Here is a 23,368-nt window from a genome sequence, read left to right as displayed (position 1 = left end):
TTTGTTAGGATCTCTTTTGCTCCTCGAATTCCTCAAAGGTTCGGGTTTGTTGAAGGCTACCTTCTGCTTATGTGCGAGGTAAATATTCTCTCGAGTTTCATTAAGCTCGATATAAATAGTATACACTGGCACGTATTTGTCATGCTTCTTTTATTTCTTTATATCCTTCGACGATTCCTTAATTCTCTCCTTTCTCTTCAGACCAGAAGCCCCTGAGTTATCAATTCTCATGGAAGCAGTACTTGTTGAAACATTGTTGGGTTTACCTCCCGAGCTTGTTTTCAACAGTTCATTTCCTTTTAGGCTTCTTCCTTCCAGACAAACACTTGAGCCCTTTCATTGAACTCAGTGATGCTTCTTACTGGACGTCCTTATAAGTCATCCCACAACTCGCCCCATGCGGTTAATGGATTAGCAGAGATCCCCGCTTGAAGGGCTGTAAGTTGCGTGCTGTCATCCAAATTTCTAACCCTAGCGGCAGCCGTGCTAAAACGACTTAAGTACGCCTTAAGTATTTCGCCGGGCTGCTGCTTCATATTGGTTAGCGAGGCCGCTTCAGGTCGCCTATTCTTAGCGGTCTAAAATTGCTTCTTGAAATCTCTGGACAGCTGCTCCCAGGAAGTTATTGAATGACGAGTAAACTTGTTAAACCAGCTACTCGTTACTCCAACAAGCGAGGTGGCGAACAAAATACAGCGTAAATTGTTCGTCACATTACTCGCTCGCATTATTGTGTTAAAGTTATTCAAATGTGAGACCGAATTTGTGATTTTGTCATAAAATGAAACATGCGGGTTTTTGAATCCCGAAAGGAAAGGGGTATTCATAATATCTGGGTGATACGACTTAAGCTCCTCGTCAGAGTCGTATTCAGATAATTTCCTTGATTCCCCCACTTGATATCTCCTGAACTTATCCTCCAGCTCGTCTATCCGCAATTGGATTGGATCCTCTTGCTTTGGACCAAGCTGTTGGCGAAGGTCAGGTTTCTTCCGATTCAAGTGCTCTCGCAGATCTGGTTGGGCGTAATTGCTTGCAGATCTTGTCTTACTCATAGATTGCGTCCCACTCATTGACTTTGTCTTTGAGTGGCTCACGGATTTACTGGTTCCCATACTTTCTTGATCATTAGCTTGCTAAGTACTTTCTCCTATTCGAGTTGATCGACTATGGGTTCTGGATCGCCTCGAAGTCACACTTGCTTCTTCATGCTCTGTTCTTTCCTCTCGAGAGCGGTTTTTTCGTATTTCCCCCATCAGGGTTTGTACGAGTCCTCGCTCTATGGGTTTGGAAAGAACGTTGGTGATTTCTAGCAGGTGACCTCTGTTCCCCCAATCGAGTCCCAAGATCCACCTCATTTTCATGAGGGATTTCTCGTTCATCAGTTTTTGGTTGTCTCCCATCTGGTTGTTCATCCAGATTCTCAAGGGGTGTTTCATTTTCCCAAGGTTGTTCTTCCCAGGCCTTTTCCTGTCTCCTAGTTAATGAGCCACGAGGTCTGCCTCATGGTCTTCTCACTCCAGGTTCAGGTTGATTTTGAGTGTTCGTCCCCTTCACCCTGGCCGAGGTTGTTTCATGTTCTAACTCAGCGTTTCTACGCTGAGCCTCTTCTAGACAGCGTCTCAGGCGATGGCTTTTCGTTTCATAAGTTCTTTCTCCCATAGATTAGGCACCTCCATGATTGAGCTCTTCATCCCTCGCCCCAGGGTTCTGACCACTCCCACGCTAAGTTTTCCTCGAGCGTGTTGTCCGCATACTAGGACTAACTTCGGGTTTAGTTCTTTGGGAACGTGTGGTCCAAGCACTGGGGCCACCCTCAGGTTGAGCCCTCCTCGAACGAGTGGTCCTTCTGGACTGCGGATTGGTAGATCTTCTGGAGCCCATGGGCCCTTTTCCAGAACGATGGTTGGCTTCCTCATGTGGGGTGTTAACATTTTCTGGATTTTCAGCCATGTATGAGGTTGTTTTTCTTCGAAAGAAGGGAGGGTTTTTTTTAGCTTTTTCACAGAGGCTCTCAATGAAAGCACCATACTGTTAACGCAAATTTTCGTTAACCGAATTTGAGCCTCACAATATTGATTTCACAAAGAAAAAATTAAAGCTATCAAAATAAAGAATATGAACACAAGGTTTTTACGTGGTTTTCCAGTTAAAATTCTACATAGTCCACGAGTCAATCTTATTCAAATTTTTGAGTATTTTTCAGGGCCTCTTTCATATGAGTTTTTTCATCCCTTTTTTGAGCTTGTCTGCTACTATTTATAAATACATAGTGGACAGTTAATTACAAAGTTGACCGAAATAATTTTACAGCAATCATCCCTAAAATCGTGGGATTTAATTACATATTATGTAGTGTAAATGCGGTTTATGATTTGAAAAGTGTATAGCTGTGATTTTCCCACTTTTACTGGGTCAACACTATCGTGTATTAAACACGTCCTTAACTGTTGAATCTGGAGATATCTCGATAGAAACTTGATTATAGTGATCTCAATAGCGAGCTAGGGCCATTCTTCCTTCCGAGGTCGACAATGTATGTCTTGTGTCGATTGCGGTTATTTATAAAGAAGTCTTCTGACTCACCACGGTTGTAAGCCCCGCTCTTGTTAGTTGGATGAAGCTATAGGAAGTCTTCCCATAGCGATATGGTCATCTCGCTTACTTGTTCTTCGAGCCTATCCGACTTTTACACTTAGTTTATTCATTGCAAGCTAAGGACTTTTTTAGTTGGTATGTGTCACTTTCTCCGGTGCCTCGCTATTCATATTCAACGACATATGGTTTCTCGCTAATACACTAAGTGTCAGTTGGTACATTGATTCCTCGCCTAAGACCTTACAGTCAGTGGGTTACAAATATACTCTGATACTTACGTAATTAATGAGTTATTCCATAAAAGATATTGCAACGATTCTCATTCCCTTAAGCTTGACACGTGTCCTCCAGCCGAATTTCGAGTATAGCAGTGAGATTATACATGAAGAATAGTTTCTCTTAATCTATAATGGATAAAATAAGAAACTATATTAATTCTGTAATTACAATTCAAGGAATAGAAAACTAAGGTGTATTGCCTTTATTCTCTGACTTAATCCCATGAATATAGGGATTATCTTCATGTCTTGGAAGCGACGAGACTTATCTCTAAAATTGCCAACTCACATATCCTGCTCAGTGCATATGAGTTTGTACTTTGGTCGAATATCTCTTGATTACCCTGTTCGGACATCCTGTTGTAACAGACATTTAGATCAACCAATTGTGGGCTACTAGAAATACTCCCTTTTGCCCAGGTAGGAAAATGTAGGACATGTGTCACTCAGCTCATTGCCACGTCACGGTGCAAAAAATAGGATAACAGTAATAATTGAAAATGTTAAAGGAGTTTGGTCATAAATATCCCATATACAAATCGAATAAACTTTATATTGATTACTTCTCTTTTCTATAGAAATATAATCAGTTGTATGCTTAACCTATGTATGCAAAACCTCTAAAATTTCTTTTTGCTACATAAGCTTACCAATTAATTTAGTCAAAGGAGATGCTCATTAAGTGAAATTGTCTTGTTTGATAATTTTAATTTAATTTATTTTTCTCTTAAAAATTCGAAGTTGTAAACCAAACTCTTAAGGATATGCTTAAAAAATATGTGGAACCTGCCACATCCTTTTTAGTTACCGCGCTTACTTAATACATCACATTTATGAATCTTTGCAAAAAAAAAATTCGAGGATGCTCTCTTCCCATCTATTCTATTTGGTACAAATCCTTTCTCTCCTTGCTTTTAGCATTTCCTCTGTACTATGCTAATAAAGAAAACCAAAATTTAAAGAGTTTTGGCTCCAAGTGGTGGTAATAACATACTCCCCTTGTATTTTATTGATCAGAGTTGCAAAGTCAAGAACATGCTGTTGAATGTAAGAAGTAAAAATGGCAGAGTTTTTGCTCTTTGAGTGATGATTTTTAGACCCCCTTCCCAGGTCATGAATGACCCCTTACATAGGGAAAGGTTCAGTGCATCTCGCTTTAGGAGACACGACCTTGGTGCTAAAATATCTCAATTGATCCCTTAAATTTTGGGGTTGGTTGAGGTTCAATTCTTACAGTAATATCCTGCTATTTTAGTGGGTTTGTAACTACCTTTGGGCTTCATGCGCAATTGGATGATGTTGGGAGAGTGTTGGATGTGTCAGTTTATGTGGGGTATGTTGGGTTTTATGCCCTAAATAAAACTCATTACAATCTGATTAGTTATCAATTTAGAAGTGAAGTATATTTACATGTATGTTACATGTTTATGGTTTAATACATATATTTGATATATGCACAAAATCAGTTAAATCCAGAACATATAGTTATTCACAATTACAGTATCGTCAATACAGTGGAATGTGATTGTGATTATATGATTCAAAAGATTTGGTCCCTATTCATCAGTGTTTTGGATTTACACTGATGTGATAATCAGCGATGAAGTATACTTACACTTGGAGTAAGTGTTATGTTCTTTCCAGAACATTGGTAAAGTATACTAGTTTCGAATGCATGGAGTATGCATTGGACTGGACCGATATTGAACTTGGTTAAAGATATTGTAAACTTACCGTTGTATCTTTTCAAGTCAATGTCAGAAGTTGATCTTAGATTAAGAGAATCTAAATCCTGATATGCTTAGGCTCAATCTCAGGAGTGCTATTCTTGTTCTTTGATTTATTAGTTAAAGCCTGTTTTGAGTCAGGATAATACATATATTTTGGGAACATGATAGCATAACTGAATAGGGAGTGCTAAACATAAATATGGAAATCTATAGCTTCTACTGGTGTATAGAAGTAAAGTGATGATTCCTTTTGAGCTTAATTAAATAAAAGTAAATGGATGAGCTCTTGTTTCAGTGACTATATATTAGATCACTAAAACATCATTTACAGGTAACTAAGTGTTCAAATGGGCAAAATACATTGAGGGGTGTAAACGGTAAATTAGTCCCGTCTCGATGTAAATCATCTATATAGAGGATCTCTAAATCACATCAAGATTATAACAATGGTTAAATGAGATAGCATATTGATATCGTGAAACATATGATATGCTCTATATAAGTCTGAGAGTGCAATTCCAAGTTCTAAGAGTGGATTCAACGAGGAATTAATAAGTTAGGGATTTACTTGGTAAATCGGTTCAACTTATTGGAAGCTCAGAACATAGATCCATGGTCCCCATTCTAGTTGAGACTATACTGTTTGTAGGACTCTATAATTGATTTATGATTAATCAATTATAATTCTAAAAGTTAGACTATGTCTAATTTGTGAATTCTCACAGTTTAGGGATGAAATCGTAAATAAGAGGGTTTTTAGGTTTAATTATTAATTATGAGACTTTGCATGTCTTAATTAATAATTAATTTTAAATGGCAATATTATTTAATAATCTATTTTAGTTATTAAATAATTGGTTTTGGCATTTAAATGATTAGAATTGGAAAAATGGCATTTTTGGAGAAATAGAAAAAAATTGAGGAAACTGCAAAATCAATGTGAGGCCCATTCACACCATGGCCGGCCACATCATTGCCTTTTCCCAATTATTATTTTTCAATTTAATTTGTCATTTAATTGCTAATCAAAGCCTAGCCTAAATAGGAAAGTGGTGAATCACACCAAATAGGGCAGTTATTCTATTACACAGTAAAAGAGGAAACTGTTTATTTGGAAAGTTGTGGTCTTCTCTTTTCCTATTTATAGCAGCCCCTCTCCTCTCTTTGTATGCATATGTGTTTGCTTGAGAAAACTTTGCTTTGCAAAGTGTATCACACGAAAATAAGAGAGAAAAACAAAGAGAGATTTCGAAATTCCCTAGTGAGAGAGAAGTGCCCACTCACATCATTCAGTATCTCATCATAGTTTGGAAGACTGTGAAGGATCACATCCAACTGAAGAACTTTCGGGCTCAGATCTTGATTATACTCTGCTACAGACAGGAATCAAGGGTTAGAGATCTGAGTGGAAGGAGACATAAATTCCGCTGCAATCACTGTAAGTTATTCTTAACTTTTATGTGTTTAGTTCATCGTTTTAGAAGTTCAATATTAGGTTGTTAAATCAACATACTTGCAAATAGATCTAAGATCCTGGATAAATATAATACCAACAACTGGCACTAGAGCCATGGTAATTGATTTACTTGCAAGAAATTTGGACTTAAAACGATTTGCTTGTGATTTGGATGGTTTCATGTTGTGTCATATTGATGTTTGATTGATGTTTGTGAATTCTGGAAAAAATAATAGATTGTCTGTATCTGGAATTATTTTTATTGGATAGTTTGGAAAATTCTAAGCAATTTACCTTTTTACAGAACTCGATTTCGATTTAATTTGAATTAGTTATGAATTTTTGAAAATCGGGAAAAACCTAAGTGGTGAGCACCTCCCCTAAGCGCGCGGAAATCATGCGCAGGGGTGCTTGCGCCCAGATTTCTGGGCTGTGGCTCCTCTCCCACGCGCGCGGACAGCTTGCTTTGCATGCTGTCCGTACCACCTGCTATTTTCTTCGTTTTCTTCGATTTTTCATGCTATTTCATGGAATTAAATTCCGATTTTTTGTGTAGTTTTGTATGTTGATTTTTGTTTTTCAAATTTCAAATCTAATTATCAGAAATAAATTAATTTTAATTTTTTAAAATTAATTTTAGATATTAGTGCAATTTGATTTTGAAAATGGGAAAAATCAAGTTTTGCTTACCTTTTTCTTATTTCCTTTAAAATTTGATTATTTTATTTTTTTTAAGGTCAGATATTATTTTTTTTGGTAACTTGACCTTAATTAAAATAAGATCCAAATAATCATGATAATTTTAAAAGAGGAAATAAGGTATTTTTGTTAACTTTTAAATTTTGTTATTTTTCAATTAAATTAAGTTGTAAAATAAGAAAAGGGTATGTATTTACCATTTTCTATTTTATTATTTAATTTATTAAATAACATGAAATTTAAAAGGAAAGTTGACAGTTTAATTTTGAAATGCATTTAGGTTACCCAAAACCTAATTTTTCAAAATGGTAGGTTTAATTTTAATATTATTTTTCGAAATATAGATTTAAAATTAAATAAATCCTACATCCAACTATCCAGATCTAACCTTGTTGCAGGAGTATGTGTTTTAGATTGTTTGTAAGTTTTTCTAAAACCTATTATTACTTGATCTAAATTGCCAGGGTTAACTTGTTGACAGATCAAATGATCTGATTTTAACCCATGGTTCAATTGATGATAGATCAAGTTGATAATTTGTAACAGGTAATTTTTACAAACTTCTTTCATCTGTGTATGACCTAGTAACATGATAGGATCCATCCAAATCTGTGTGCCTGTGTGAGCCTATATGTTTAATTTCTATTATAGATACATATAGGTTGTTGTTGCTAAATAAAATGTCATAACCTGATAGATTTTATTTAGGCTCATTTAGTTAATGAGCCTATTCAATTAATAACAGTTGTTCATTTTAAGGTTAAATTCCTCTCTTTTGGGCCTTGTGTGAGAGTTGGGAGCCTTAGAAGTGGGTGCGACATACTGGACCCAGCCCCCCCTCACATGAACAACCCCAATTGTGAAGGCCCATTTGCCTGATTTGGATAACTGTGCTAGGTTAATTATATTAGTTTGACCTAATAAAAATTGAATAGCAACATAATTAATTTCTTCGAAATTAATTTAAGAAAAACATAGTTTAATGAATTTCATTTCTGGATAAACTATTTGTATTTTTCTTGTATTTAATTAAATAAAGAATTTTAACTAACTAGATTCTTTCTGAAACTTATTTTTATTATCTCATTAAATATTCTTATTTAAGTTATGAATTAGTAATTACTAATTTTTCATAATAACTTAATTTGAATATATTTTGATAATAATGTTAAGCTGAGGAATTCTAGGAATTAGTTATTGAAGATTCTTAGAAGATATTATTTTAAGTTGGTTTTAAACTTAAAAAGGGAATATCTTTAAATTAGGTAGTCACCACCTAATTTTGATATTTAATTAAATGATGTTTGGAAAATTTTAAGTTTGTAAATTATAGATTCCTTCTATAATAACTTAAATTAGATATTTTCCACATCTTGAAAAGATACTTAGTAGAATTGAGATATTTTCTAGATAGTTATTTCCATACTAATTATTATTTCTAATCTAGGAAAATATCATTGATTGTGAAATTAATTGGTTAATAATTAATTTTGGTACAATTCAATTAAGGATATTTTTCCTTGTATTAAATTGGAAATTAATGATTAAGCCTTCTCTATACTTAATTATTTATTTCCTGAATTTAATACATTTAATTAAATTGAAAATTAAATGTCTAAGCTGATTTTAATTATGATACTTAGATATTATTATTTTCATGATATTTAATTAAATAAGAAAATTATTTTAAGTTGGGTATTTCCATAACAACTTAAATTTGAATAATTTTCATAATATATTTTATTTATTTTATTAATCATTTTTCAAAATAGCATTTAATTATGCAAGATGATTTTGAATCTATCTTGAAAGATAGATTTAAGTTGTAAATTAATTATTTTAATTAATTTTGAATCAACTTAAATCAATGATCTTTTCATTTAATGATTAATTTAAAATAAAGGAACTGAAATATATTATTAGAAATTGGATTAATTAGTCAAGAAAATCTAGATAGGTAATATTTTTGCTTGAGGTATTTTTTCTAAGTAAATTTTGATTTATTTTAAATGTATTTCAAAAATTGTGTATTTTTGGAAATATAATATATATATTTGTAGAAAATTTTAATTTGAGTTGCAAATTAATTTAAATTAATACAACTTAAATTAAGTAATTTTCTTAATATTTGTTCGAAAATTAACACTAAGATGGAAATAATTCATTTTATTTTCTTAACCATCTAAGTTTAATTTTACAAATATTGAATTAAATTTTATTTAGATTCTATTCTAAATTTAAAATTTAATAAATATATATAGATTTAAAATAAATAAATAATAGAAGAAAATACAATTTAAATAATGAGCTTTATTATTTTGAGATATTCGATCTCCATTGTTGCTTTTACATAGCTATTGTTTTAGTGAGTAATCCTCCCTAATGGAGGAACGTTCATTAGCAAGTTAGCGCCGTTTAATCTCGAAAGATAAGTATGTTTGTAAGTGTTTTATATTAGTATTAACCACCCTAATGGTGGGTACTGTATAAGACTTACAAACATATGAAACAATGGTAGAAGCTCATGAAATAAGAATGACCTTGACTCTCGCCTAAATGGGACAACGTCTGATTCTCTTTTCGATCGAATAAAAGGTTGCTAGAAGGTTTGCTATTCTAGATGAGCTGACAACTCTATTCAATGAATGATAGCTTTGACTCTCGCCTAAACGGGACACTGATATCAGTTTGTTGAAAACCTTGGAAATTATTTAGGTTTGAATTTTTTTTTGTATTTTCTCAAGTCATTCCTACTTGCTGTATGCTAATAATTTCTGAATGAGATTTTGTGATAAACCATAACTGATATCTATGTACTATCTTGTAGTGTCCTGAATTGAAATGTCAAATCCCATGTTGTCACTCTTAACTGAAAATAAGCTAAATGGGTCTAACTTCCCAAAGTGGAGAGAGAACATTCATATTGCTCTCATAGGTGAAAGTGCCTCGTTTGTGTTGGTAGAGCGAGTCACGAGCGACCAAGTGACAATGCAACCAAAGCTGTAAAAGAGAAGTTCGAGCGGTGGCATAATGCTAACAATAAAGCTCGTTACTTCATGCTTTCCAGCATGGTTGACACCTTGAAAACAAGGTTTGCAAACACTGTCACGAGCCGCGTAAATCATGACGCGATTAAGCGAGCTATTCGGTATGGCATCTATTCAGTCTCGTTTCGACGCGACTAAGAAATTCATCAACGCACGGATGGAACCCCATCAGAATGTGCGTGATCACCTTCTCCAGATGGCTAGTTATTTCCAGGAAGCCCAGAATCATGGTGCTGAAATGGATCAGACTACTCAAGTGAGTCTCATCTTGAATAGCCCGACCTCCATTTTCTGCCCTACACATGAAATTATGTCATGAATAAGAAGGAACAAGACTTTCATACTTTAGTCAATGACCTTCAGACATATGAAAATTTGATTGGAGGTCCCAAGAAAAGAGGGAATAAACCTCAGAATTCTAGAAATGGTAATAAGACAAGTAATCATGAGGCACTTGTTGCTTCTACTTCCAAATCCCATCATAAGAAGAAGTGGAAAAATGCCAAGAAGCGAGCTCAAGCTGGGAATGCAGCTAGAAACAAAAATGCTGGAGCTTCTGGCAATACACAAAAAGGAAAATGTTTCTACTGCAATGAGAAAGGCCATTGGAAATCCCAATGTCCTAAGTATCTCGCAAAGAAACAAGGTATTTTCTTTATAAACTGATGTGTTTTTAGTGAATTATTATCCTTTTGGATTAATAATTCTGGACTACTAGCCTTGTTTATTATTCTTCTTATAGCTAAAGCTTCTTAAACTCGGGTGCTGTCTTAACGAGTTGGATTAGAAAGCTGGATGGTGGATGGAGATTGTCTATAATAAAGAAGAAGCTCTTTCATTTGAATTAATTGTTTAGTTTTTCAAACAATTTGGATTTCAAAGTTTTGGGATCTTAACTCCCTGTTTGGTTCTCATAAATATTGCAAACAATTTTTGGTTTATAATAAATTTTTTTTATTGCAATTTATGAGTTGAGCTTCAGTTCTTTATTTTTTACCGATTATTATATTTATTATGTTTGAATGTGTATGTGTTTTTATTATTGATGCAAATTCAAAAGTATTTAAACTCTTTACAGAGTTATTACTACATAAACACTTGAAGTTATTTCTATGTTTATGAATAATTCTTGGTTTCAAAAACAATTATTTGAGAATTTGTTTAATAAAAAGATCTTTTGATCTGATAGGGGTGGAGAAAAGTTAAGAATAATATGCAGTTCAAACGATTTTTTATATCTAATGAACTCTGGATTATATTCAACTCCACAGACTCTCTATCACACTTAGAGATTTACAACCTTTAGGGGTGGACCATAATCTCTATAAACTTAGGGGTGGACTTTATTCTACAGTACCCTTTGTGGCACATATTTTTAAACATGGAAATAATATAATAAATTAGCTATTATCAGAATAAATCCTTGATCTTGATTATATGTTCCAGTTTAGATTTACTGTTGTAATAGTTATTGATACCATTAAAGTTCTTTGATAATGTTTCACATTACCTTGGTTGAGTGGGAGAATATTAAAATTCTTTACCCATCTTCGTTTGGTTGATAATTGTGATAGGAACTTAAGAACACCTCTGATAAAAACAAGTCTAACCATTCACATGGATAGAAATAACTTATCAGAATTATGAGAATAAGATAGAAGAATTCTTGCATAGTCTATTCGAAAGACTGATTCAAGATGTCTATTTCTCATAACATTTTATGGTATCTTGATTTGATTGCTTAAATCTCTAGCAAGTATTTTTCACTTCAAATACTAGACTGCTATGTTGTTGAACTAATCTTAAAGAAACTTACAGTTTCGGCTTAAGATAATAAGTCACAACGAGATGTTCCCAGAAACAATAGTAAAAGGTTAAAAGTTTCTAACCAGACATCTGCTATTGAGTGGGAGCCATCTGAGATGTAATCAAATGGGAACATTAGGGGACAATCAAGAAAAATTTACAAAAGTGACGTATATGTTATTAAGGAACTATTCATTAGTGATCCTGATATGCACACCTACTCATTGTGAGATGGTGGTTACTCTGGGGGTGGAGGAATCATTATAGAAGAGTGTTAAAACCCATCTATAATAATTCAAGCTTCATCAGAGAAGATATAACTTTGTAAATTCAAAATTACCATAAAGTTATTTTACTGAAGAAAATTCTACACTGCATTATCTCAATTCCAAATTTTAAAATTTGAGAGATATGTCTTCTGGTTGTTCAGATGTACTTAATGGGCAGTAAGGATTTCAGTATCCCTTGACGAGTAAAGCATAAGTTAGGGAAGGTTTCATGTGTCTCATGAACCTGATTCCAGATATATGGGTGGATTCAAAAGATACTACACTTGATCAGAGGATCAAGACAAAAGATTGATTGTAATGCACAACTTGTTTTATGTTAGTGCAAGTGGGAGTTTGTTGGGTTTTATGCCCTAAATAAAACTCATTACAATCTGATTAGTTATCAATTTAGAAGTGAAGTATGTTTACATGTATGTTACATGTTTATGGTTTAATACATATATTTGATATATGCACAAAATCAGTTAAATCCAGAACATATAGTTATTCACAATTACAGTATCGTCAATACAGTGGAATGTGATTGTGATTATATGATTCAAAAGATTTGGTCCCTGTTCATCAGTGTTTTGGATTTACACTGATGTGATAATCAGCGATGAAGTATACTTACACTTGGAGTAAGTGTTATGTTCTTTCCAGAACATTGGTAAAGTATACTGGTTTCGAATGCATGGAGTATGCATTGGACTGGACCGATATTGAACTTGGTTAAAGATATTGTAAACTTACCGTTGTATCTTTCCAAGTCAATGTCAGAAGTTGATCTTAGATTAAGAGAATCTAAATCCTGATATGCTTAGGCTCAATCTCAGGAGTGCTATTCTTGTTCTTTGATTTATTAGTTAAAGCCTGTTTTGAGTCAGGATAATACATATATTTTGGGAACATGATAGCATAACTGAATAGGGAGTGCTAAACATAAATATGGAAATCTATAGCTTCTACTGGTGTATAGAAGTAAAGTGATGATTCCTTTTGAGCTTAGTTAAATAGAAGTAAATGGATGAGCTCTTGTTTCAGTGACTATATATTAGATCACTAAAACATCATTTACAGGTAACTAAGTGTTCAAATGGGCAAAATACATTGAGGGGTGTAAACGGTAAATTAGTCCCGTCTCGATGTAAATCATCTATATAGAGGATCTCTAAATCACATTAAGATTATAACAATGGTTAAATGAGATAGCATATTGATATCGTGAAACATATGATATGCTCTATATAAGTCTGAGAGTGCAATTCCAAGTTCTAAGAGTGGATTCAACGAGGAATTAATAAGTTAGGGATTTACTTGGTAAATCGGTTCAACTTATTGGAAGCTCAGAATATAGATCCATGGTCCCCATTCTAGTTGAGACTATACTGTTTGTAGGACTCTATAATTGATTTATGATTAATCAATTATAATTCTAAAAGTTAGACTATGTCTAATTTGTGAATTCTCACAGTTTAGGGATGAAATCGTAAATAAGAGAGTTTTTAGGTTTAATTATTAATTATGAGACTTTGCATGTCTTAATTAATAATTAATTTTAAATGGCAATATTATTTAATAATCTATTTTAGTTATTAAATAATTGGTTTTGGCATTTAAATGATTAGAATTGGAAAAATGGCATTTTTGGAGAAATAGAAATAAAATTGAGGAAACTGCAAAATCAATGTGAGGCCCATTCACACCATGGCCGGCCACATCATTGCCTTTTCCCAATTATTATTTTTCAATTTAATTTGTCATTTAATTGCTAATCAAAGCCTAGCCTAAATAGGAAAGTGGTGAATCACACCAAATAGGGCAGTTATTCTATTACACAGTAAAAGAGGAAACTGTTTATTTAGAAAGTTGTGGTCTTCTCTTTTCCTATTTATAGCAGCCCCTCTCCTCTCTTTGTATGCATATGTGTTTGCTTGAGAAAACTTTGCTTTGCAAAGTGTATCACACGAAAATAAGAGAGAAAAACAAAGAGAGATTTCGAAATTCCCTAGTGAGAGAGAAGTGCCCACTCACATCATTCAGTATCTCATCATAGTTTGGAAGACTGTGAAGGATCACATCCAACTGAAGAACTTTCGGGCTCAGATCTTGATTATACTCGCTACGGACGGGAATCAAGGGTTAGAGATCTGAGTGGAAGGAGACATAAATTCCGCTGCAATCACTGTAAGTTATTCTTAACTTTTATGTGTTTAGTTCATCGTTTTAGAAGTTCAATATTAGGTTGTTAAATCAACATACTTGCAAATAGATCTAAGATCCTGGATAAATATAATACCAACAGGGTACTCCGTAGGGTGCGGCGTGACCGTTCGACCTTATAAGGGTTGTAGTCACCTCGGGGTGGTATCCCTGAGACATCTCCCCTTGCTCCTCATGTTGTGTTTAGAGCTTAGTATGTAGTCTTGATACTTGGAGTAAATATTATATTGTCCATGTCCATATATAGATAGGGTGTGATACCAGGATCATAAGAGTGTTGAGGATGAAGAGTATACCCTCAAGACTAATTTACAACCATTGAGTGGATGATCTACTCTCGGGGGTGGTGACTGTTTGACTCATCATGGGGGTAGTAACCTATCTCACCTCTTGGGGGTGTATACATTACGAAAAATCTTACTTTTAGTCACAACAAAACTTGTGACTAAAAGTAAAAAAGTTGTGACTAATTATAAATATTATTCCTATGTTGTGACTAATAGATCAGTAAGGGTCTGTTTGGTATGCAGGACTGGATTGGATTAGACATGCTAATTTGTCCAATCCAGTGTTTGGGCATATTAAAAGTCTGGATAACTAATCCAACTAATCTCATCTGTCTAGGATTATTTATCCCATCAAGCAGGGTGGGATAAATAATCCCATGCAGGTGAGATTTTTTTTATCATTTTTTTAATTTTGATTTTATTAATAAATTTTAAATTTAATAAGAATTTAGACGAAAGAATTACCACACATTTATTTATAAATTTTTTTATCAAAAACTAATTCATTAAAATTAGTGAAAATGTATAATTTTGAATTATTATACATTAAATTTTAAAATTTAAAATATTATTAATTAAATAATAGTTACATAAATTGATCCTAAGAGAAACAATATGACCATAAAATTATATATTATTTTTAAATTACTAGAAATTTTATATAAATATTTTAAAAAATTAATATTTATATTAAATTAGTGATTAAATTAGTGTTTAACATAAATAATTTTATATTATTCAAGTATTTTTTATTTTATTATTTTAATTATTTATTAAATAAAAAATATGATAAACAATTTTATATATATTTATGATATATACTTGATAAAATAAGATATATTATTTTATTTTATAATTTAATTATTTTTATTTTTTTGTTACGAATCATTCAATTTTATTTATTATTATTATTATTATTATTATTATTTGTTGCTCCTAAAATCGCCCAATATACGTGGACCAGTCAGGAAGGGACACGTGGATCAAATTACTTGAGAAAGAACTGCTAAGTCCTTGTATGACACCAGGAAGCGTTATTCAAATGGGTCCCGGAAGATGCACCCGGAGTACAAGGTACTCCCGGAAGCGAACATAGCTCAAAGGCATTCCGGGATGTGTCAGGTCTCTCCCGAGACATCAAGTCGCATTTAATGCTGCATGGGAGGAAGCGTGTTGAGACTGTACACGCAATAAAGTCTGACGGCACATCCCCCAAACAGCAGCGCTACAGTAATGATCATTTAAGTCTAGCGACGGCTACTCTGCGAAGAGTCACGTCAATCATAAGACAAAAAGGACATTCTCCATAAAAACCCTACAGCACCTAGGGATTTGACCATGCATCACCCATGGTATGTTCATCGGAAATGCCCAACTTTATGGATACTTACAGACACATGTGTAAGTTCAATTCTAGGGATTGCCCCACTAAAACACTATAAATACCCCCTCAAAGCTCATTTAATGGGGTCGGAGAATCTTGGCTGCTTAAGAGCAAACAGAGAAAAAACTCACCAAGAACATTCTTTGTATTAAAGAGAGAAACATTCTCCCAAGTGTAAGATCTGTATTAAAGACATCCATAAATATCAGTGGCTCGTGGACTAAGGCTCATTAACGCCCCAACCACGTAAAAAGTCTTCATCTCGCTTTCTTATAGCTCATTATTATATTCATATTTTATTAGTTGCCGAAAACCTCGGTCAACATTTTGGTGCTTTCATTGAGAGCTGAGGAAAGCTGCTTCACAACAAGCATTAAACTTCATAACAATGGTGGAGACCAGAGCTACACGTCACCCTCGCCCTCTAGAAGACGCTCAAGATCCCAACGAAGAGGATGTAGCCTCAAGGGCAGCAGAGGAGTCCGAGGAAGAAGTTCCAGATGAAAACCACGAGGAACACCTCGACGAATACGCTTACGATGATGGAAGCTACCAAGAGCTGGTGCTCCTCAGACAAAAAGCCATCGATCACGAAGCTGAGATCGAAGCTCAGAAAGTGCAAAATCAAAAGATGCATGAGGTGATGCTAGCCATGCAAAAAGCCATGGAGGCAGCTGGCATTCACGTGCATCCCAAGGCAATGGCCGCTGGACTCGATGGGGAGCCAGCTACGTCTTCGCCCAATTCCCAGCAGCCAAGGCCTAGGGAACCTAGCCCTATAAGGCACCCTGCTGAGGAAAACCCAACAAAGAACCCTACTTCTGCCCCTGGTCGGAAGAAAAAGGCGCAGATCCGCGCAAGGTCCGCTCGATTTCCCTAAAGGGAAAGGTCCGCAGAGGGCAAGCCCCAAAGAGGGAGTCTTGGCCCTCAGGATCGAGGGGACCGAAAGAGCGTTTCCGTGCACCAGAACCGGGTAGAGGAAGAGGAGGACAGATGTCCACCCGTTGATTTGAGAAATCAAATCAATGGGAATCAAGGTGACCTCCGGGATCACCTTGATCAAAAGATACAGACCCGAAGTCTCCTCGGGTACTGTAAACGAAGGGATTATGGCAGAGCTTGCCAGCCTTCGAAAAGATATTGCCCGAGTCTCCCGAAGGCAGAAGGGAGATGACTCCGACTCGGACAGTGAGGACCGGGAGCCCTGCGCCAAGCATATCCTGGAGGCGGAGCTCCCTAAAAACTTCAAAATGCCCGAAATGGCGGCATATACTGGGAACTCCGACCCCAGTGATCACCTGTCACGATTCAACCGAGTCATGACAGTCATGCGGGTCAGCAATGACGCCAAGTGCCTATGCTTCCCCCTCACTCTGAGCGGTTCGGCGGAGGAGTGGTTCAAGAAACTAGAACCAGGATCGGTGGGATGTTGGAACAAACTCCAAACCAACTTCCGGAGGCAATTTGTCGCCGCCAGGAAGGTCAATTTGGAAGTTAGTGCCTTGACTAACATCAAGCAACTACCCACCGAGACTCTGAAAAATTACATCAAGAGGTTCCGAGAGGAAGCCTCGAAGACCAAGAAGGTTGACGACGGACAACAGCTTGCGCTTCTCCAAGCAGGAATCCGTACGGGGACTCCCTTCTGGAACGAATTACAGCAAGAAGGCGCTGCTAGCCTTCAGGACTTCCAGAAGCGAGTCCAAAAATATATTAACCTCGAAGAAGCCCAGATCGTGGCTTACGGAGGCTATTATCCAACCGGGATAGCAGGATACATGCCAGGAGTATCGCCCTCGGGTACTGTCCCGACCGCGACCCCTCCGGTTAGTGGCATACAGTTTTCTGCCACTCCCGGGTACAACCAAGGGCAAGCTCTGCCCCCGGCATCTTCCCACTACGGCAATCCGTCCGGGGTGAATGGACGGGCTCCTTCACAGGCTGCCCCAACCGCTAGCTTAACAGGCCCCACTCAAGGGTCTAGAAGCAAGAGGTCTTCCAAGGGCAGCACCCGAACGGGAGAGAAGCGCCAAAAGAAGGGGTATACACCCCAATACACCCAGTACACAGAGCTCACGGACTCTCAGGAACGTGTCTATTTTGCCACAAGGCAGAATACGCACTACCGGAGACCCCAGCCATTGTACAGGGACAGCTCCCGGAGAGATCCGAGCAAAAGGTGCGAATATCACAATGACATCGGTCACAGCACCAACGAGTGTAAAAATCTCAAGGATGAGATTGAGAATCTGATCCGGTTGGGCCATCTCTATGAGTGGATCAAGAATAGGTTACCCCACATTAACCCGGGGCAGGTGGCCGGGGGCATGCCTTCGGGGACACCAGGGGGTACAGCAGGAGTATTGCCTCCAGCTGCTCCCGCAGGTGACACCCAGCATATACCCGGACTACCGCCTCGGCCTAATGGACGGGTAGCCATGATCTCCGGAGGTCCCCATATCGGAGGAAACACTCGAAAGGAGCGAAAGAGATATGCCGAGGCCGCAAAGCACAGTGAAGTGTGGGAGGTCACTCAACTCCCAGCTCAAAGGCCTCGGCTAATGGACCAACCCATAACGTTCACGAAAGAAGACGCCAAGACGGTGCGCTTTCCTCATCACGACCCGCTGGTCATAGAGACCCCCATTGCAAATAAAGTGGTGGCCAGGGTCCTGATTGATAATGGAAGCTCCGTGAACTTGCTCTTCAAAGAGGCCTTCTCTGCGATAGGATTGACCGACCGGGACCTCTCTCCTAGCGGATCGCAGCTCACAGGGTTTAACGGGACAACTCTGATCCCGATGGGAAAAGTCAGGCTCCCAGTTACCCTGTGCCCGGACACTCCGCAGAGCACGTTTAAGTATTGCACCTTCGTGGTGGTAGACTGTCCAACAGCCTACAATGCAATCTTAGGCCGACCAGCCCTCGTCGACTTTGGTGCAATAACTTCTATCCGACACCTATGCCTAAAATTTCCTACTCAGGAAGCCGGGGTCGGAACGGTGAGGGGAAACCAAGGAGAGGCCAGGCAATGTTACAACGTTGCCACCCACTTGCCAGTACTCATGGTCCGGGGGCCTCCTGAAGTAGAGAAGGCTGAAGAAGACGAGTTGGATCCTCGTATAGGATCCGAAAGGGTCGTAGAACCAATGGAGGACGTCGAAGAGATACCAGTGTGCGACGACGACTCCACCAAAGTACTCCGGATAGGGAGAGGCCTAGATCCGGAGGAAAAGGATAAAATAATAAAAACACTGAAGGGCGCCATTGATGTTTTTGCATGGCGCCAAGAGGACATGACCGGCATCAGCCCTCATGTCATCACCCATGTCCTCAACGTCAACCCGGACATGCCTCCTATACAACAAAAGAGACGCCCGCTCGACTCGGCGAAAGCCGAGGCTTTAGAGAAAGAGGTGGATAAACTTTTGTCCAACAGCATGATCCGCGACGTATACTATCCGGAATGGCTGGCCAATCCGGTCCTGGTGCCCAAGCCGAACGGAACTTGGCGGGTTTGCATAGATTTCACAGATCTAAACAAAGCCTGCCCAAAGGACTGCTTTCCGCTGCCCAGGATTGACCAGATGGTGGACGCCACCTCCGGGTTTAAACTGCTATCTTTCATGGATGCCTATGCTGGGTACAATCAAATAAAGATGCATACGGCAGACCAGGAGTGCACTAGCTACAGGACCGATAAGGGGGTATACTGTTACCTAGTCATGCCTTTCGGACTGAAAAACGCCGGAGCAACCTATCAAAGAATGGTTAACCGGATGTTTAAAAGCCTCCTGGGACGAAACATGGAAGTATATGTAGACGACATGCTCGTCAAATCCAAAGCATGCAATAGCCATGCAGACGACTTAGAAGAATGTTTCGAAGTCGTCCGGAGATACGGCATGAAGCTCAATCCGAAGAAGTGTACCTTCGGAGTCAAGTCGGGAAAATTCCTGGGCTTCATAGTCAGCCAGAGAGGGATTGAGGCGAACCCGGAGAAAATTCAAGCTCTCTTGGACATGCCATCCCCCAGGAAACATAAGGACGTGCAAAGTTTGACCGGAAAGGTGGCCGCGTTGAGCCGTTTTATCTCGCGATCCACGGACAAATGCATACCCTTCTTCAACATTCTGAAGAAATGCCAAAAGTTCGAATGGACGGACGAATGCGAGGAGGCATTCAAAAGGTTAAAAGACCATATGGCCAAGCCTCCTATCCTATCAAAGCCCGTCCTTGGAGAAGACTTGTTCCTTTACTTGGCGGTCTCCGAACATGCGGTCAGTGCTGCATTGGTCCGGGAGGAAGAAAAGATCCAGCATCCCGTGTACTATGTTAGTAAACGCATGATAGGGGCCGAGACAAGGTACCCGGTCATTGAAAAGCTAGTATTCTGCCTCCTGATGGCATCACGGAAGTTGAGACCATACTTCCAAGCCCATCCAATCAGAGTTTTGACCAATCATCCACTCCGGCAAGTTCTTCAGAAACCTGAAGCCTCCGGAAGACTCCTCAAATGGGCAATGGAACTGAGTCAGTTTGACTTGCATTACGTGCCCCGGATTTCTGTGAAAGGCCAAGCCTTGGCAGACTTCATCACCGAATGTAATGAAGCCGAGGCAACAACCAATACTCCGGAGCCACCCATCCCCACTTGGAGAGTATACGTGGATGGAGCTTCAAATGAAAACGGTTCGGGAGCCGGAGTGGCTATGATATCACCCACTGGGTTGCGGCTCCAGGCAGCACTCCGATTCAACTTCACAGCTTCGAATAATGAAGCTGAGTATGAGGCCCTGATAGCGGGACTAAGATTGGCTAAAGCTGTAGGAGCCAAGAGGGTGGAAATCTACAGTGATTCCCAGCTGGTCGTAAACCAAGTATCCGGAGAATACCAAACCCGCGGCGAAAGAATGGCCGCGTACGTAACAATAGTCCGAGAACTGCTCCACGAGTTCACGGACTATAAAATAGAAAGAATCCCCCGAGAAAAGAACGCTCATGCGGACTGTCTGGCTAAGTTAGCCTCGGATAGTGAAATCGAAGAGCTGGGGGTAGTACCCGTGGAATGCTTGGCAGAGCCAAGCATCAAAATAAAAGAGACCACACAAACGGTTGGGCAAGAACCCAGCTGGATGGTCCCCATCATAAAATACATAACCACAGGTGAGTTGCCCCAAGAGAGGGCACTGTCTCGAAAGATTCAGTATCAGGCTCATCGTTATGTAATGATGGATCAAATTCTCTACCGAAGGGGACTCAGCATGCCTTATTTAAGGTGTGTATCGGACCATGAAGCTAGACAAATCATGCTGGAGGTCCACGAAGGGTTCTGTGGAGATCATACGGGAGGACCCAGCCTCTCAAAGAAAATATTGAGGCAGGGATACTTCTGGCCAACAATGAAAAAAGATTGTATAGACTATGTCCAAAAGTGTGACTCGTGCCAAAGGTACGCGAACATACCGAGAGCTCCTCCAAATGAGATCACGCTGATGACAAGCCCCTGGCCCTTCGCGGTCTGGGGCATAGATCTCATCGGGTCTCTACCTACGGGAAAAGGAGGAGTAAAGTATGCAATAGTAGCAGTAGACTACTTCACCAAATGGACAGAGGCTGAGCCTATGAAGACAATAACCGCCAAGAAGGCGTTGGACTTTGTTGTCAAAAACATAGTGTGTCGATACGGCTTACCTCACAAAATAGTCTCAGACAATGGAAAGCAATTTGATTGCGAGGAATTTACTGACTTCTGCAACCGACACGGAGTAGTGAAAAGCTTCTCCGCGGTAGCCCGGCCTCAAACAAACGGCCAGGCGGAGGCAGTCAATAAAATCCTAAAGGTCACCTTGAAAAATAAGTCGGCTTGTAAAAATAACTGGCCTGAAGAATTGCCAAGGGTATTGTGGGCCTACCGGACGACCCCCAGAACCACAACCGGTCACTCGCCGTTTTCAATGGCATACGGTTGTGAAGCAATGGTCCCGGTGGAAACATTATTCCCATCCCACAGGAGGACGACTTACGATCCGGCCACCAATCAGGCCCTGCTCCAAGAAGCTCTGGATCAAGTCGAAGAACTCCGGGATGAGTCCCAAATACGGATGGCCGCTTATCAAAAGAAGGTGACCAAATATTTTAACTCCAAGGTTAAAAACAGAAAATTCGCTATCGGTGACATGGTCCTAAGAAGGGTCTTCCCAGCCACCCAAGAACCCGGAGTGGGGGTACTTGGACCAAATTGGGAAGGACCATATGAAATCGAGGACGAAATCGGCTCTGGCACTTACAAACTGAAAAGAATGGACGGAACTACTGTCCCAAGAGCCTGGAATGCCGATCACCTCAGAAAATACTACCAGTAGCGAATTAAACTTAGCTTTTGTTCAAAGGGTTTGTACCGTCCAAATGTATGCCTCCTCTATATTAAATAAAACTGAGTGCCTTAAAAACAAAGTTTCTATGCCACTCAGGGGGGTACTAGGGTATACCGCACGGACAAACAAAAACAAGCTAAGTAAAACATCCTGACCCAAAGGGCAGGTCAAGCTAAGTAAAACATCCTGACCCAAAGGGCAGGTTAAGCTAAGTAAAATATCCTGACCCAAAGGGCAGGTCAAAAACATGCGCAAAAATAAAAGGCGTAAGTATGAAATATATATAATAAAATATCCTAACCCGAAGGTTAGGTCATACACATATAAACGGCCCGGGGACAGGCCTTAAATTGTCTCCCCTTTAAATAAAGGTTGCCGCCTGTAAGTAAACTGTTCTAAGGCAGCAACAAGTATGTACAAAAAAAAAAGAGTTATGAAAAGAACGGGTACAATCTGGGTCAATAATAGGGCAGCTCAGTCAGCCCGCGGCGGAAGACGAGGTCCGATCCGTGCCTCAAGCTCGGCATCAAGTCTCTTCTTCTTCTCCCGAAATTTGGCAATCATGTCCTCGGGTTTGGGATAGAAAGAAAGCTTGATACTCTGATCATTGGTGGCCCAAGCCATGTAGACACCATCATCAAAGCGCTTCGGGCACCGGGCACAGGAGACGGGAGAAAGGAGCTCGGCCCTCTTGGCCTTCCTAATAGACTGATCTTTATAGTCCCGAAGCTCCTTCAACTCCACAGCCAGAGCGGCCTTGGATTCAATATCCGACTGGTGAGTCTCCTCCAGAGACCTCACCTTAGCGGCCATTTCGTCCAAAGCCTCCCTGGCCTCCCGAAGGTCCCGCCTAGCCTTCTCGGCAGCCTCGGTTTGAGCCCTTAACTCCTCCTGATGATGGGCCTCCATCCTGCCTCTCCGCTGGGCCTCGGCCTGGATCATGTCCTCCGCCTGAGCCTCCCTCCGGGTGGCCTCCTCCTCCCTGGCCTTGGCCCTTTCTTCCTTAGCCTTGGCCGCTGCTTCCTGGCGCTCGGCGGCCTCCTGGTAGATCTGCCTCTCCGCAGTAAGGTCCTGGAGGACCTTCTTGACGTCGTTCATGTCCCCAAAATCGGACAGAGCGAAGCCATGGCTTATGATGTTCTTGGAGAGGCGACCAGCCTCAGCTGCAAGCTGAACCATAACGGGACGTAAGGAGAAATTTCTCAAAGGAAGAA

Source organism: Cannabis sativa, chromosome 4 (genome assembly GCF_029168945.1).
Source record: "Cannabis sativa cultivar Pink pepper isolate KNU-18-1 chromosome 4, ASM2916894v1, whole genome shotgun sequence".
Taxonomy (NCBI): Eukaryota; Viridiplantae; Streptophyta; class Magnoliopsida; order Rosales; family Cannabaceae; genus Cannabis; species Cannabis sativa.
This window is presented reverse-complemented; position numbering follows the sequence as displayed.